General features: G+C 51.7%; 1 pseudogene; it reads right to left on the bottom strand.

Annotated features, from left to right (window-relative positions):
* Positions 1–833: 833 nt before the first annotated feature.
* LOC134434651 (hydrocephalus-inducing protein homolog) overlaps positions 834–17,977 on the bottom strand; it is a 36,622-nt pseudogene continuing 19,478 nt past the window's right edge.

Raw genomic sequence — 17,977 nt, 5'->3', positions numbered from 1 at the left:
AACTGGTAGTTGATATTAATGAAGTTGATAAGGTCTTAATTTGAAGTGTTGGTCTGTTGTTAAACATTGAATGTTAGAGTTCTGGGACTTGCCTGCAGTTGCCATTTTACCCTGTATTTGTATCTCTCCTTGTCATACTCTGTATTTGTACCCCTTGTTAGTCTTTTGTTAAACTTTGAATGTTAGTATTCTTTAGTTGCTGCTGTTAGATGTTGCTATTTTATCCTGTATTTGTATCTTTCCCCGTCATACTCTGTATTTGTTCCCCTTTCCGTCTCACCCGGGATTTGTATCCATTCCCATCGGGAACCACTTCCCCTACTCCCCTGCTCCCAGGAGGACTTGCACCCGGACTGAATTCAAATGAGAGGCTGTGGGAACTCTATGAACCCTTTCAAAACAACGAACTAGCACACAAACTTTGACTTTAGCCCATCAGAACCACACTAAGTCACCCACTCTTGCCAGAGCCGGATTCTGTCCTGTCACCATAATTTTGATAGTACCCAGCTTGGAAGATACCCCTTGGCTGTGAGCCAATATTTACCTTCCTAAGGACCCTCATGAGGACGGAAGCCCCAGCTCTGCCGAGAGACAAAGCTGTACTCCTCCTCCTCCTCCTCCTCCTCAGCGTCATCCAGTGAGAGCAGTGGCAGTGTGCATGACCCCTCAGGTTCCCCAGCCAGAGCTGTCTTTAATAAAGGCCTTTTTAAAGGAGCTGCTCTCCTGGCCGTATTTATCACAGCCTGGGGACTCCTCCGGGATAGCCACATCCGAAGAGGACTGAGGACAGGACAGCCGCCCGCCCTTTTGGGCCTCCAGGGAACAGCTGGCTACGCCAGACCTGGGAAGACAGCCTGGGACTGGCGACGCAGAGGAGCACCGGGACCTGGGAAGAACCGGTGGCGGGAGTTGGAGGCGAGCGAGTGGCAAGAGAGTGAGACGGAGGCCGGCAGCTCGGAGCCCCGATGCCAGTGAGGGCCCCAAGTACCGCATTTCTGGACACGGGGGGAAGTGAGTGGAATCGGTGGTTGAGGTGCCTCCAAAAGGGGTAGGACCCCACCTCCTGGTTAGGAGGGGTGCAAGGGAGGGGCCAGAGGGACCCCCATTGGGACATAACCCCCAGCCTAGGGGTGCCAAGGGAGGGGCCAGAGGGAGCCCCATTGGGACATAACCCCAGACCTAGCTAGGCGTACAAGGGAGGGGCCAGAGGGAGCCCCGTTGGGACCTAACCCCTGGGAAGTGAAAGGTGAAGCCCGTGAGTGTGGGTGAGGTTCCCCTCCTTTTCCCGAGTATGTGAGTAAATTCCCCATACTTACCAGTGTGAAAGTGAATGACTGCTTGAGCAGTAAAAGAATATTAAGTGTTGTTTTGCCTGTCTGTAGTTTTTGTTCGGGTAGGGGCACCTTAAGATTTCAGTTAGGAACCAAATTAGAGTCAGTATGGGAAAGTGTTTGAGTAAAAGAAGAAGATTTGGAAGGGAAGATGAGAAAAAAGAGAAGAATATTCCCCCTGATAGTCCTCTTGGACAGATGCTAGATCAATGGGACACTCAGGAGGCCACAAAAGGCTTAGACAAAATAAAAATGATTCACTATTGTATGGAAGTCTGGCCTAAGTTAAACCTGCAGGGGGAGTGGCCATGTGTCCTGGGTTGACTGTATGATGCTTTTATCCCCAGTCGTCTCATTCTGTTTATGTTGAATAATAAGTTTTGTACCTTTAAGAGTGTTCCAGAGAGTGAAGTGAGGGAGAGAAGAAGCGCGCAGTTTGTTTTCAGACACTGCACTCACTCCTCCACATTCCTGCTCCTGGACTGTTGTTGTCTGAGGATGGACAGACAGTGGGACAGAGCTCTTCCTTTGCTTTTCAGTTAGTTCCAGCTAGCTGAGGCAGAAAAGTTCCCTGGACTGTGTTTTTTCCTTTTTCTTTGGACCTCTTGAAACTGCTCTGGACTGAACACCCAGCAGAGCACCGGCAGCTGCAGCTGTGGCTCACCCGGCCGGGCCTGGCCTGCGACAATTCCAGCACCGGAGGGACTGATCAGAGACTGAGTGAGCTGCAACCCGGGGACGGGCTTTTCTCAGTTTGTCATCTCTTTTAGAGTGGCAAGGGGTCTCATTGTTTGATATTGTTTTGGTTTTATTGTTTAACAAACAGTTTTTTTTCCACTTTTCTCCAAGGAGGTATTTTTTCCTCCTGGACCAGTTGGGGGGAGGGGCCGATTGGATCTGCTTTTCCCACCAGAGCTCCTTTGGGGGATTCTTCCCCAAATTTGCTCTAAACCTGGACAAATACATGAATTGGCACCCAATGCGCGGCTGGAAAAAGCTGGAAAAAAGCTCTATTAATTGTGTGTTTCTTGTTGTTAAAGCAGTTAGTAGCCATGCTGCTTGAACCCCTGATGTCTCTGGTTGTGAAAGCCTTAGTGTGGCTCTGGGCTCTAGACCTTTTTGAGGTTTCAATACCTTTCTGGTCACTAGGATTATTGTGCTTAACAAGTAATTTTTACAGTAGAGGGGTATGGATTGGAACAGCTGTTGTGCTGGTCTTGGTGATAATGATTTATAAAGCTTTTACAAAGATACTGGCCTCTGTTTACGATATGTATGGTTTATGGTTTCTTCATCCTACCCTGCATCCCAATTCCAGTAGTAGGTTTTCGGAATTTATTAGTAATTACACTCAGTCTGTTAGAGGAGGAGCCAAGAATGAGACTTTCCAGCCTTCCCTTTCCTTCTTCTCCTTTGGATCTGTTATGTCACTTTTTGGAAATGTTCAGTTTCCCCTGAATGTTAAAGAGACCATCTTTCTGGTATTTAATCTGGTAAGCTTCCTCTATATGGTCTGCAGCTTCTCTAAAATGAGGGCTGCGATATCCAGAGGAGTTGGTGAGACCCCTGTCCCAGAAGCAGATGCAGGTGTGAAAAATCCTGAGTGGTGTGGACAATGGGAAAATATAGGCCAAACCCTAAGGAATTTTCTGATCCTGTAGACTGGGATTTTCCATGGGAACAAATTCAGAATGCAGCAGAAGTGGGGAAATACCTAAAAGAGAAGTGCCATGACGATTCTAAGGAGAAAAGGCTCATTGCAATAAGTTGGGCCCTGGCCTATGCTTATCACACTGTTAGATAGTGTAGGGCAGCAGACAGAGGCAGGGGGGCAGGGAGATAAATCAGCTATCCCAGTCACTCAAGCTGTAGCAAACAGCCCAGGCTCGAAGCCAGCAGCCAAACCAGATAGTGAGCCTAAGCCAGCATCTAAACCCATGGCTGTTGCTACCAGTACTAGAAGTGAGAAATGCACAGAAAAAACTAATCGACCAGTGGATGATGATGATGATGGTGATACAGGAGAAGGAACCTTGATGCCTCCTGACATAAAATCAGGAGTCAAAGCAGCAGGTGCAAGATCAGACGCCAATATTGAGTCTTATTCCCTGAAGGACCTTCGTGGCCTAAGGAAGGATTACACCCGACGACCTGATGAATCCATAATTAGTTGGTTAGTTTGGCTCTGGGATGCTGCAGGTGAGGCTACAATTCTGGATGGCACTGAAGCGAGGCATTTGGGATCCCTGTCACAGGATCCTGTCATAGACCAAGGAATGATGAGCGGGGCTAACCCTCACAGCCTCTGGGAACGGGTCCTAAGAAGTGTAGCACAAAGATACCTGTGTGCAGACGATCTCTATATGCAGCAAACCCAGTGGAAAACCATACAACAAGGGATTCAACGCTTGAGGGAAATGGCAATGGCTGAGATTGTCTTCTCAGATGATGGAAACATTGTAAATCCAGACTTGGTACCATGCACATCTCTGATGTGGAGAAAACTTGTACGACTTGGGCCGTACGACTTGGACGAGAATACGCTTCTGCTTTAGCAATAATGAAGCGGGATGATGGTGAGGAGACTGTGCTGGATATGGCAAGGAAGCTCCGAGCATATGCGGACACTGTGAATGGCCCAACACATGCCAGAATCGCAGCGGTGGAAACATGTCTGCAAAAATTAGAAGACAAGATGGAGGAGGGTCACAAGAAACTGAGGGAGGAGATTAAAGAGGGCTTTCTCCAAATCTCGGCAGTACAGATCAGAGGTTCTGGAACCCAATGCAGACGTTCCCCAGATGGCGAGAGAAGGTACAACCCACGAGCTGAGCTGTGGTTCTACCTGTGTGATTGTGGAGAACACATGGGGAGATGGCATAGAAAACCTACCACTGCTCTGGCACAACAGGTGCGTGAACTGAAGACTCAGAGAGGAAGTTCCAAAAGGGAAGCAGCTCCAGTGGCCAGTAACCAAACTGTCACATATCATGATAATGACAATATTTTTGATCCCCTTGAAGGAATCTCCAAGACATATGCCCAGGGAAAGAAGGATAACCAGGCTTAGAGGGGCCCTGTCTCTAGCCAGGTAGAGGCTGGGGAAAACCGTGATTTTGGACTGTGTGGATTCATTGTCCTGGCACATCTGAACCACAAGAATACAAAGCTTTGGTTGACACTGGTGCACAATGTACGTTAATCCCATCGAGACATGTGGGGACAGTCTGTTTCTATTGCTAGTGTGAGAGGGGGATCACAGGATTTTACTTTGGTGGAAGCTGAGGTGAGCCTGACTAGAAATGACTGGAAGAAACACTCTATTGTGACTGGCCCAGACGCCCCATGTATTTTGGGCATAGACTACCTTCTAAGTGGGTATTTCAAAGACCCAAAGGGACTCAGATGGGCATTTGGAATAGCTGCTGTAGAGACAGAGGGTGTCAAGCAGTTGAACACCTTGCCTGGACTGTCACAAAGCCCATCTGCAGTAGGTCTCCTGAAGGTGGAAGAGCAATGAGTGCCAGTTGCCACCTCAACAGTGCACCGCTGACAGTACCGAACGAATCGAGATGCTGTGATCCCCATCCACAAAATCATCCGAGAGCTGGAGAGCCAAGGGGTGGTCAGCAAGACCTACTCAACCTTCAACAGCCCCATTTGGCCTGTGCATAAATCTGAAGGAGAATGGAGATTGACAGTGAACTATCGTGCATTGAATGAAGTGGCTCCACCCCTGAGCACTGCTGTGCCAGACAGGCTGGAACTCCAATACGAGCTGGAGTCCAAGGCAGCAAGGTGGTATGCCACTATAGACATTGCCAATGCATTTTTCTCCATTCCTCTGGCAGCAGAATGCAGGCCTCAATTTGCTTTCACCTGGAGAGGCGTGCAGTACACCTGGAACCGACTGTACCCCTGGAACCCAGGGGTGGAAGCACAGCCCCACCATCTGCCATGGACTGATCCAGGCTGCACTGGAAAAGGGTGAGGCTCCAGAACACCTGCAATATATTGATGACATCATTGTGTGGGGGAAGACAGCAGCAGAGGTGTTCGAGAAAGGGGAGAAAATCATCCAGATTCTCCTAAAAGCTGGCTTCGCCACCAAGAAGAGCAAAGTCAAGGGACCTGCCTGAGAGATCCAGATTCTGGGAGTGAAGTGGCAAGACAGACGGTGTCAGATTCCCACCGATGTCATCAACAAGATCACAGCAATGTCTCCACCCACCAATAAGAAGGAGACACAAGCTTTCCTAGGCGCCATAGGTTTTTTGGAAGATGCACGTTCCCGAATACAGTCAGATTGTGAGCCCTCTCTACCTGGTCACCCGTAAGAAGAACACTTTCCACTGAGGCCCTGAGCAGCAACAAGCCTTTGCACAGATCAAGCAGGAGATTGCTCATGCAGTAGCCCTTGGCCCAGTCAGGACAGGACCAGAGGTGAAGAACATGCTCTACTCTGCAGCCAGGAATCATGGCTTGTCCTGGAGCCTTTGGCAGAAGGTGCCTGGGAGACTCGAGGCCGACCACTAGGATTTTGGAATCGTAGCTACAGAGGGTCTGAAGCCAACTACACTCCAACAGAGAAAGAAATCCTGGCTGCCTATGAAGGAGTCCAGGCTGCCTCAGAGGTAACAGGCACTGAAGCACAACTCCTCCTGGCACCTTGACTACCAGAACTGGGGTGGATGTTCAAAGCAAAAGTTCCCTCTACACACCATGCCACCAGTGCTACATGGAGCAAATGGATTGCTGTTATCACACAGCGCGCCCGTATTGGAAAACTGAATCACCCTGGGATTCTGGAAATAATTACAAACTGGCTGGAAGGTGAAAACGTTGGTCTCGCTGATGAAGGGAAACAAGAAGTGACACGGGCTGAGGAAGCTCCACCATACAACTGACTGCCAGCAGAAGATACACGATACGCTCTCTTTACTGATGGTTCGTGCCGCAGTGTGGAATGAACCGGAAGTGGAAAGCAGCCGCATGGAGCCCCACACGACAGGTGGCAGAGGCCACTGAAGGAGAAGGTGGATCAAGCCAACTTGCTGAACTCAAAGCTGTTCAACTGGCCCTGGACATTGCTGAGAGAGAGAAGTGGCCAAAGCTCTACCTTTACACTGATTCATGGATGGTAGCCAATGGTCTGTGGGGATGGCTGGAGAAGTGGAAACAGGCTAACTGGCAGCATAGAAGAAAACCAATTTGGGCTGCTGAAGAGTGGAAAGATGTTGCTACCAGGGTAGGGAGGCTACCTGTGAAAGTCCACCATGTGGATGCTCACATTCCCAAGAGTAGAGCTAATGAGGAGCACCAAAACAATGAGCAGGTAGACCAGGCTGCAAAGATAGAGGTGTCAAAGATAGACTTAGATTGGCAACATAAAGGAGAGTTATTCCGAGCTCGACAGACCCATGATGCCTCAGGCCATCAGGGCAGGGATGCCCCCTATAAATGGGCACGAGACCGAGGGGTGGATTTAACCATGGACAGTATTGCTCAGGTTATCCATGACTGTGAGACGTGTGCGGCCATCAAGCAGGCCAAGCGAGTGAAGCCGCTGTGGTACAGTGGGCAGTGGTCCAAGTACAGGTATGGGGAGGCCTGGCAGATTGACTACATCACACTGCCCCAGACACGCCAGGGCAAGCGCTACGTGCTGACCATGGTGGAAGCCATCACTGGATGGTTGGAAACCTACCCTGTGTCTCATGCTACAGCCTGGAACACCATCCTGGGCCTGGAAAAGCAAGTTCTGTGGAGACATGGTACCCCTGAGAGGATTGAGTCAGACAATGGCACTCATTTCAAGAACAGCCTTATCAACACCTGGGCTAGGGAGCATGGCATTGAGTGGGTGTACCATATCCCCTACCATGCACCAGCTGCAGGAAAAGTAGAGAGGTACAACGGGCTATAAAAACCACATTGAAAGCATTAGGTGGGGGATCTTCCAAAAATTGGGAGCAGCATCTGGCTAAAGCCACCTGGTTAGTTAACACCCGAGGCTCTACTAACCGAGTGGGCCCTGCCCAATCTGAGCCTTTGCAGACAGTAGATGGAGACAAAGTCCCAGTGATACATGTCAGAGGTTTATTAGGGAAGACAGTTTGGATTAATTCTGCCTCGAATACAGACAAACCCATTCGTGGGGTTGTTTTTGCTCAGGGACCAGGTTGCACATGGTGGATAATGCAAAAAGATGGAAGAACATGATGTGTACCTGAGGGAGATCTGATTATTGGATAAAACCTGTGTAAATATCACTGTTTGCTGAATGTTATTACCATTGTCTGTGTGTTGCTGTATAATGGATGTATCATGTATGTACTTGTAGAGTTAGAATTTATATTAGTTTTAGTAGTAAGCAGACGATATGGGGATAAGGGGTGGAATGTCCTGGCTTGACTGTATGATGCTTTTGTCCCCAATCGTCTCATTTTGTTTATGTTGAATAATAAGTTTTGCACCTTTAAGAGTGTTGCAGAGAGTGAAGGGGGGGAGAGAAGAAGCGCACAGTTTGTTTTCAGACACTGTATTCGACTCCTCCACATTCCTCCTCCTGGACTGTGGCTGTCTGTGGACACACAGCAGAACAGAGCTCTTCCTTTGCTTTTCAGTTAGTGTTAGCTAGCTGAGGCAAAGAAGTTCCCTGGACTGTTTTTTTTTCCTTTTCTTTGGACCTCTTGAAACTGCTCTGGACTGAACACCCAGCAGAGCACTGGCAGCTGCAGCTGTGGCCCACCGGGCCGGGCCTGGCCTGTGACAATTCCAGCACCGGAGGGACTGATCAGAGACTGAGTGAGCTGCAACCCAGGGACAGGGTTTTCTCAGTCTGTCATCTCTTTTAGAGTGGCAAGAGGTCTCATTGTTTGATATTGTTTTGGTTTTATTGTTTAACAAACAGGTTTTTTTCCACTTTTCTCCAAGGAGGTATTTTTTCCTCCCAGATCAGTTGGGGGGAGGGGCCGACTGGATCTGCTTTTTTCCCACCGGAGCTCCTTCGGGGGATTCTTCCCCAAATTTGCTCTAAACCTGGACATGGCTCTGTCTGCCTCCTCCTGTCCAGTCCTGAAGTGCCTCCATCGAGTTGCCAGGCAATCCAGACTGGTTCTCCTCTCCTTTGGTGGTTGGGGTTTGAATTTAGGTGGGTGGAGCTCATCTCTGGAAAATAAATAACTATGAACAGGGACCTGCAGTGGGACGGAGGGAGGGACACCTGCACGAGCAGCTCCTGGCCAGGATGCAGCCCCTGGCTGGGTGCTGGCTCGTTGAACTGAGAAATGGTTTGATCCAGCCCTTCCCAATCCAGGCTGGGGCAGGTCTGTTCTAAAGGCAGCCCAGGGATGACACTGAGGTGCTGCAGCAGCTGCAACTGCTTGCACTGAGCAACTACAGAGGACAGGCATTTACACCTGGTGGGGATGCAAAAAGCACAGTGGGAGAGAAAAAGACAGAGAAGGCAGCAAAAAGGTGAGATTTGAGACACCGAGGGGCAGACCCAGCCAGTGCCAAGCCAGCACAGCCCACCCAGTGCCCAAGGCCAGAAACTCTGCAGCTCCACCAGGGATTTATCAGGAACATTCCCCTGACACTGCTGGGGGGTTGGTTGACATTTTACAACACTCCCAGGTGACTCAGGTCGCATTCCCCATCCATCCATCCATCCATCCATCCATCCATCCATCCATCCATCCATCCATCCATCCATCCATCCATCCTTCCATCCATACATACACAGGCTGTGGTGCTGGGATCCTGCCAAGCTCTGCCAGCCTTGGGCTTGGGGAGATTTCTGCCAGCTGTCCTGAGCTCCGTAACTGTGCTCTCTGTTCTAGGAAGCAAGCAAGAAAGATTTTAAAAAACCCAAAACAAATCACAACAGAGAAACCTAAAAAACCTTCAACAGCTCAACCCTGCTCAAGTTATTTCTTTAGGGACAGCTACCACTCTCCAGCTGAAATGCTGGGCTTTTGGGGAAAAAGAAAATTTAATGTTCACCTCCAAATTGAAAAGGATTAAGGTAAGAGAACCTTTCAAACTAAAAATTATTGTCCGAAAGCTTTAATCTTTGCAAGAAATCTCTAGGTAAGACCAGCCTGACTGTTAAACAACTGGTTCTTCTGGTGAGGAAGAAACCCTCCTCTTTAAGGGAAGCAGCCTGATAGTTAAAAGCAACTGTTTGGTCAAACTTCAGGCTCCCTGGCACAGCCTGCATTGCCTTTCCTTCCTGTTCACTGATTTACAGGCAGTGCCACGATGGCCCAGGTTCAGATGTTTGGTGCCATCCAGGGAATTTGGCATTGCCATTTCCATATGTTTTAATCAAAGTTTCAGTCCTTGCAACCAGTCTTCAAATGCCAGCTTTCCTTTCTTTTACAGAAAGCTCAAGGTTCCTAGAAGACTTCTGACATCCTCTTTTGCGCTCAGAGAGATGACATTTTCAAACAGATGTTTCCAAAGTTAACAGCATTTGAAAGAATAATGACCTCAAATGCCCCGGGATTCCAGCTTAGCCCAACTCCATTCTGTGTCAGACACTGAGATTCCCACCTCTAAGGCAGGAGCCGTTTGTGCCCCCATCCCTCCTGTCCTTCTCCCCAGCAGCCTGTGCCTGTTTTCCCCGGCAGAATCCCTGTCCCCGTGCACCCTGCCAGGAGCAGCTGCACACAGGCTCACAGCTCCCCTTGCCCTCACCAGGGGGTTTCTCTCATCCCCGAACACGCCGATGAGAACGTCGGTGCGATGCGTGCCCAGGGCCTGCACTGCCACCACAACTGGGATCTCTGCTGTGCTCTGGGGCTGCACAATCCCACAGGGCTTGGGGCTGGAGTAGAGCACAGCAGAGTCCTCCTTGCGCTTCTGGAAGGGACACAATGAAACGCAGATTCAGAGGGACCTCTCAAGAAACTTTAGGCTCCTTAACATCCACCACAACAGCAACTTACACACACCTTTAAAGCTCCCCAGGACAAAGGTCAAAGGCACAAACAAGATGCAAGAATTGTAGGTTTAGCACTCCCAGGGGATCCTCCAAGGAGGCTGCCAGCACAGGCACTGGTGTCTGTGGGTGCAGCAGCTTTTCACAACCCTCCAAGATCTCCCACAGGAAAACAAACTGAGGACTGGAACATCAACTGTTTCCTCAGGAGCTTAAACTGCCTCCTCAAGTTTACAGTTGGGTAGGATCCTGTTCTCAGCAGATCTTTAAGACTGAATAGAAACCAGCAAGGCTTTATCCAAACCGTTTTTTCCCCTAATAATCTCCTCAGGATTATTTGACAGGAGGAGGTGGATGTGATGCCAAACCTGGGGAATAAGCCCGTAGCAGCCAGGAAGGTGGCTGGGATTCCTAATGAGGATCTTCCTCTCATAGGGCACCTTCAGGTGGCACTCATCACACAGCAGCACTGGGGAGGACACTTGGAGCTCAGGAACGAGACATCTGGGCAAAGAGATGACCCCAGGACAATCAGAGATACTGAGAGAATGGAGAATGCCTACCCCCAAAGATTGTGAAATGGAGCAGAACACATTGGTCACTGCCAAATGCACATTGAAGAGCCCTACAGGGATAAATTGCCTTCTACCTCTTCCCACTCCAACATGTCTTGTCAAGGAGGGGCAAACCCTGAGAGGCAGCACCCAGAGGCTGCCAAGTGCCCCAGGCAGAGCACTTTGCCCCACAGCTGCCTCAGCCCCTCCTTTACCCAAGAAGGCTTGCAAGGACTCCTGGAACAGTGCCAGTGACCCACAAGCTCTGGGGGAGCCTTCCCAACAAGGATCAGTGCTCCCTAAGGCTCAAGGAACACACAGCTCCAGTGTCTCAGTAAAAAATGACTCCCTTCTCTGCCATGGTGCTGTTGCCCTGCCAGAGAACTCAGCTCTTTGCCCCAGCCCTGGAGGGCACGAGACAGCAGCTGCCCCACAGAGGGGCTGATCAGCCCCTGCCAGGCCCTGCAGCTCCCTGGCTCCTTCACTGCACAGCTCCAGGCACTGCCTGGCCCCAGCTCCACCTGCTGTACACAGTGGCAGCCCAGGCACTGCCTGCATGGCTCTGCCTGGCACAGGGAACAGCACCAGGGAGCTGCATCCCTCTGGGCATCACACTGACACCCACAGCAGCACAGCAGCATGGAATTCTGCTGCAGCAACAATGACTTTTGCTCTCAACTCTGACAACATTAAAGCTCAAAATGGGAAGCAGAGGTAATGAGAAAAACTGGAGCTGAGCTGCCACATGAAGGGCTGCTTTCCCCTTGTCAGACCTTGCCCTCCCCACTCTTGCTGGGAGCCACTTCCCCCCTGCCATGTGCCCTCATGGACAGAGCCAGAGCCTGACTCTCAGCAGCTGCTTGGTGTGGCCCAAACCAATGCACGGTGCTCACAGCCAGCACAACTCCACCCCTTGCAGCCTGAAGGAGAGGAGGCCCTCAGGAAATTTGTTCCACCTCAAACACCAAAAACCAGGCCAATCAATGATATCATTCCTGGTGCCTTTAGAAGAGGGCCCAGGGCCGTGCTGGGCTGTGAGCAAACGTGCTTTTCACCACGGTCTGCTGCCCAAGCACTGCTGTTCTCGTGTCCAGCTGGCACAACATGAGGGCATTCGGCAGCACTTCTCCTTGGCAGCTGCAGCCAGCACAGCCTGGGCAAGGCAGTGCCTGGGGGAGGCCAGGCAAGGGCTGGTACCTGGCTGTGATGATCAGGGATGCCACTCCCTTGCCAATACCCTCCAGGTCCACCAGCAATCTCCGGTAGAACTCCATCACCGTGTTGGAGCACAGGGTCACCTGGTGGAAGAGAAGAACAGTCAATTCTTCCTTACAAAAGCTCATTACCCACGGGTGATATCCTCCAGTTCCTGAGGGAGGATTTGGCCTCAATTCTTCTGCTGCTCCATGTGTAGAGCACAGTCTCAGAGTAACAAAAGCCTTCTGGCAATACCAGATTTGTTAAACACACCTTGCTATCAGGGCACAGGTCAGCTACATTAAAACATTAGACTACAGCTCCATGCATCACTGCATTCAAATGAAGGGGCCAATTTCTCATCTGACTACAAAGACATCCATGCAGAGGAAATCTGACTTGACCACAACGAGTTCAGCTTTACAGCAGGAGGCTGAGGGCAAAGCAGGTGCTGGGCAGTTCATGGCTGCCCTGGGACCCCGAGCCCGGGCTGGCTCTGAGAACTTCACACCAGGAGTGGGGAACTGCCCCAGGGTGGGCATTGACCACAGGCAGAACCCTCAGAACTGCCCCAGGGTGGGCAATGACCACAGGCAGAACCCTCAGAACTGGCCCAGGGTGGGCAATGACCAGAGGCAGAACCCTCAGAACTGCCCCAGGGTGGGCATTGACCACAGGCAGAACCCTCAGAACTGCCCCAGGCTGGGCACTGACCACAGGCAGAACCCTCAGAACTGGCCCAGGGTGGGCAATGACCACAGGCAGAACCCTCAGAGCCTCTTGCTCTATGCTGCAAGAGACAAGCCACCAACGGGACCAGGAAGAGGAGAAAGGAGGAGGATCTGTGTCTTGAAGTTCCACAAGGAAGGGTTTATTCCAAGCAAAAGAATCAGTGCCAAAAGAGCCCTGGACACTCCTGTGCAAGGGCTTTTGTACAGACAAAAATCAGGGGGTGGATACAAACAGCAAACCAAAAGGGAATCCTCAGGGGAGCACTGAGGGCATTACATCAAGTGTCTGGGGCCACTTTGGGTAGGAGGGTGGGGAGGATGGCTCACATGGGCCAATGGGGCCTCCAGGAACAGGGGAATTCCAAAGGGGTGTTGCAGACAGGGATTGGCTGCAGGTTAAATTGGCAAAGGTTGGAGAACAAAAGGGGCTGGGTTTGACAGGCAGGGAAAGAGCTGGAACAAGGGGCAGGGAATGGCATGAGGGACAGCTTTGAGGGAGGGTAAAACCCAGGGGTAAACCAACTCGGGGAGAACACGGGGTACAACAGAACAAACCACTTAACAAGGAATCAATACAATCAATTTGAACCGCTACACATGGCTGCAGATTTTTTTGTCTCCACTGGAGCTTCCTGCAGTGAACACAAATCATTCTGCTCCCCAGGAGGAGGGAAAAGAGACCAAGAAGAAAAGCTAACTGCTTTATAAAATGACATTTCTCTAACAGCCACCTTCTGCCCTCATCCTTGCTCTGCCCCGTTGCAATCAAACCAATTGTTCTCAAAAACACAAGAATGGTTTCAGGCCTTGGCCATAAGGTCTGTGAGCTCAGCATATGATTTTGGAAAGCAAACAGTGCTCCTTGAGGAACATCCCGACTAAGCCAGCCAGCAGAGGCCTCCCAGCAGTGCAGATCTCTCAGTGCCAGGATGCTCCAAGCTGGCACCAGAGCTAAAGCCCTCCCACCCTGCAGTGCAGCTCCAGCCCTGGTGCTGCAGCGGCTGTGGCCGGGCTCTTGCTGTACCTCGATGTCCTGGTGTCCCTGGGGGAGGATGGTGCCTTGGCTGGGATTGATGGTGAACTCCCTGGGCTCCACATGGAAATGGATTCCCTTGCTCCAGGCCGGGTCGGTGTCCCTGCGGATCTGATCCACGCTGTCCACAGCCGGCTGCGTGCCATCGTCCGACATGCGGAGCTGGAAAGTCAGGGGCACCGCGGAGCTGTTGGTGAGGCGGCAGCGCTGCGTGTAGGGAAAGCCTGGGCAAGGACACAAACAGCCATTCAGGCCCCCAGCAGGGCATGATCCTGGGGGCAAGATCCTGGCAGGATCAAAGTGGGATTGGAGTTGAGCTCTTTATGATCTGAACTACAGCTCACCCAGAAGCTGCGTGAGGAATTAATCGTCACTTAGTTCCCTTTGACACAGATTCCAGACTGCAGCCTTGAAAATGCCTACTCCTAGCCCTGCTGAACACTGCAAGCTTCTCTCTTTGGGATGGGGACGAGCTCCCTCACCTGCCCCAAACCAGCACCAGTTCTCTCTCAGTGATGAGTGTGCACCCAGACCCAGCATTTACTCTGAGAATTCAAGCTGTCCAATTCCCTGCTCAGCCTGCCAACACTCCCACCTTTTTCAAGACATATAAACAGTGAGTTGTCAGTGAGAAGAAGCTACAGCAAAAGAAAGTGAGGATGGAATCAGGAACTAGAAGGTGATGCAAAGCACCCTAATGCAGCTTCTCTCTGCAGGATCCTTAAGGCATCTCTTGCTTTGGGCCAAACAGACTGAGCACGTGACAGCTCAGAGCCCACTCAGCTGGGGGCACAGCCCAGCCTTGCTTTGAGATTAGCAATCAGGAACCAGGTCCCACCTCAGCCCACACACAGGGACATCACAGCCGTGCTGCTCACTGGGAGTGCTGCCTGCAAGGGTTTACCCCACTTTGGCTCTGAGATTTGCTTTCCATCCTGCAAAGCCAGAGATACAGCCACTCATGGTGGGGATGTCCTGCAGAGTGCACAGAGCAGCCACAGCCTGCTCTGCACTGCACATCTGACTGGGCTGGCCAGCTCTGTGGGGAGGAGACTTCTCCCCAGGCCTGCTCACCAAGAGTCACTGGGACACAGATGGGGAGGAAAAACAACTGCAGCTGCAGCCCAGAGCTTCTCTGCGCCCATCCAAGTGACCACTGCCAGCTCCAGCAGGGACTCCAGCAGGGAGGCAAGAGAGGCACAAAAAGGACAAACCCAGATGTCAAAACCTCCAATGAGACTGAGGACAGCACATGCAGACAACAGTCAACAGTTACAAAGAAGCAAAGATACAACAGCTGCCTTCAGCCAAAGAGCCCTTAGGCATGAAATTGGATTCAGCAGGATCAATCTCCTGCTTCAGAACCATATTTCCATCTGGTGCCTTTCTTGTTTCATTCCTTTCAAAGTCAACTTGACAAGTGCCTCCGTGGTGATGCAGGCTGGGGAAGAAGCAGCTCAAAAAAGGCAATGAGTTTCCTTCAGAAGTTCATGAACTTCATTGTTCTGGGTTTAGGCTTGGCCGTGAATGTTGCCCTTGGTCTGGGAAGGGGGATGGGGGTTCTGGGGGGTTTGGGGCGGTTTTGGCCCTGGGCTGGGCTTTTCCCTGGGGGGTTTTTGGGAGTTTTGGCGTGATGCCGTGGGCGGCTGTGCAGCGGGAGCTGAGGCTGGGCAGTGAGCGGAGCTTCCCTTCCTCCCGCTCGGGGCTCGCAGCTCGGCCGCTGCTGCTGCGGGAGGGTTTGTGCTTGGCCCGGGGCTGCCCTGGCTGCAGCTCAGCGCTGGCACCGACCCTGCCTGCCTGCCCCGCTGCTGCTGCTGCTGCTGGGCACTGCCCGCATCCCCCTGCCCTCTGGGGCTCTGCAAAAGGAGCATTTCCTCCTTCATTTCCCTTCCCGCACCGGCTGGGGGGGATCCCTGCCCTGCCAGAGCCCACAGCTCCTCCTGCTGAGACCAGAACTCCACCAAAGGGGAAAAACAGGACTTGGCATCTGGGAAATGTCTGTTCTTGCCTTCTTGTCTGTGCTCTCCTGAGATAGTCTAGCAAAGAACTGTTATTCCTTTTCCCACAGTTTTGCCTGGGAGCCCTGTCATTTCAAAGGGATAATCATTTGGAGGGAGGGGCTCATCTTTCCATTGCAGGAAGATTCCCACTTTCCTTGGCAGACATCTGTCTTTTAAAGCAGCACAGAGACACCAGAAAATACTGCCTTCCTATTCCTTGCTTCCATTGGATCTCACAATGGCAAAATGCCCGCTGAGGCAGCAGCGGCAGCAGACCTGCAGTTCACAGCCTGAAGAGGCTGCTGGGGCAGAGCAGGAGTGAGGGATGCTTTTCTGTTGGAAGGCACAGATCCCTGAGGCTGTGTCCCAGCCCAGGGAACACTCACCAAAGGAGATGTCCCCGAAGTCGAGCTCAGCGAGGTCGAAGTGTAAACTCGGTGCAGTGACGCTGCCCCTGCAGGCCGAGGACAGAGCAGGCAATGGCTCGGTTAAAGGCATTGCACAGGTCCGGCTGTCGTGGCTCGGGGGCACAAAACCCGGGCTCAGGGCACCCTGGGTTTCCAACCAACCCAGCCCCGTGTGCTCAGCACAGGGCCCTGGGCACAGGAGGCAGCTCAAGCCAAGGGGCAGCAGCCAACAGCCCCTAATGAGCTCTGGGCACAGGGCAGGCAGGAGAAGCCCCCGGGTTGCTGGGGGTCCCATGAAGGACCCTGAACACACACCCAGACATGGCTCCGTGCCTCAGTTTCCCCATCTGCAATGGCATGGAGATCAAGGTGTCCCCACAAACTTCTGTAAACAGCCCTTCCAGCCACGGCTTCCCTGCTTTGCTCTTTCTGAGCTGCAACTGCTGTTCCCATGGAGGAGCTTTCTCAAGACAGTTTGACACAATCATTACAGACACTGTTCTGAGACACAAATCCAGGGCATTCCCAAACATCCTCTGAAAAGAGCAGCAACAGTTCTACCCAGGGCACAGATGAATCCTAGAGGAAAGGACTGGCTTGTCAGCAGTGCACCAGCTGGCACAGCCAAGAGCAAGAGCTTCAACAACCAAACTTGGCTGTCCTGAATCTAGCACAGCACCTCACCTGTCCTTCAACTCAGCAGACACACTCCAAAAGCCACCAACATCCACTGAAATCAGCACTTGAAGCTGCACAACATTCACCAGTTGATTTCATGGTTGATGCCAATCAGTGCCCACTCTGCCTTTTGGTTCAAAATCAAGAACCAGTGAACTGTGTCCTCTATTGTATTCACAGGACTGCCCCTGGCTCTGCTCTGCACATCTCAACAAGAGACACCTGCCCCTGCTCAAGGAGAAAGCTGCTTATGCAGAAACACCCCATGGCCACTTTAGGGGAGGGACAGAGGAGAATCAATTATTTGATGGTGAAAGGTTCCCTCTTGATTCCCAAATGAAAAAAAGCAGCACTTTTCCTCCAAAAACAAAGCCAGCAGACTTGTTTCTCCACTATGGGCACACCTGCTCACCACTTTTCTCTTGCTAAGGAATAACTCCCTTGTTCTTCTTTACCCATCTCCCTTATCTCATTAGTATAATCCAGTGCAGATTGCTTTCATTTCTTTACTGCCTTGAGCCAGTGCCACCCAAGAGCAGCAGCCCAGCTCCAAAACTGCAGAGCAGCCAGCATCAGCTCTCCTGCTTCCACTCCATTATCCTGCAGCACATGGCTCAGGCTGGCAGGGACAAGGCCTCACGCTGCTGAGCACTGAGCTCTGCCTCCCCTATGATCCGCCCTTCTCCCTTTGGCTGGGCCAGGATTGTCTCTTGCCATGGCACCAGCGCACGGGATGGTGCCCATGTCCCTGGCACAGTTCCTGCTGCCCAGTTCCTGACTCCCACATCAGCGCTTTGCTGGCTGTGCAAAGGAGGCACCAGAGCCCTCTGTGCACAGGAGCTGGGGGCACAGCTTGTCCCCACAGCATGGCCATGAGAGGTGAGCTGAGGCTGCTGCTGCCCATCTGGCATGGATTATTCACACAAGGTTTTACAAACACTGCTGCTGCTGCAGAATCAGCCAGGCTGGCCCATCTGCAAAGCCCTGAGGGCCTTGCTGGGTGTTCAGGTGGGACATCCCAGAGCAGCTGCTGCCCAAAGCTGATCCATCCCACTGCCTGCCATGGCCCAAGGCACAGGGAGATCCCTGCAGGGAG

The sequence above is a fragment of the Melospiza melodia genome, unplaced genomic scaffold (assembly GCF_035770615.1).
Source record: "Melospiza melodia melodia isolate bMelMel2 unplaced genomic scaffold, bMelMel2.pri scaffold_45, whole genome shotgun sequence".
Lineage (NCBI taxonomy): Eukaryota > Metazoa > Chordata > Aves > Passeriformes > Passerellidae > Melospiza > Melospiza melodia.
The sequence above is the reverse complement of the archived record's forward strand: the minus strand, read 5'-3'. Positions and strand labels throughout refer to the sequence as shown.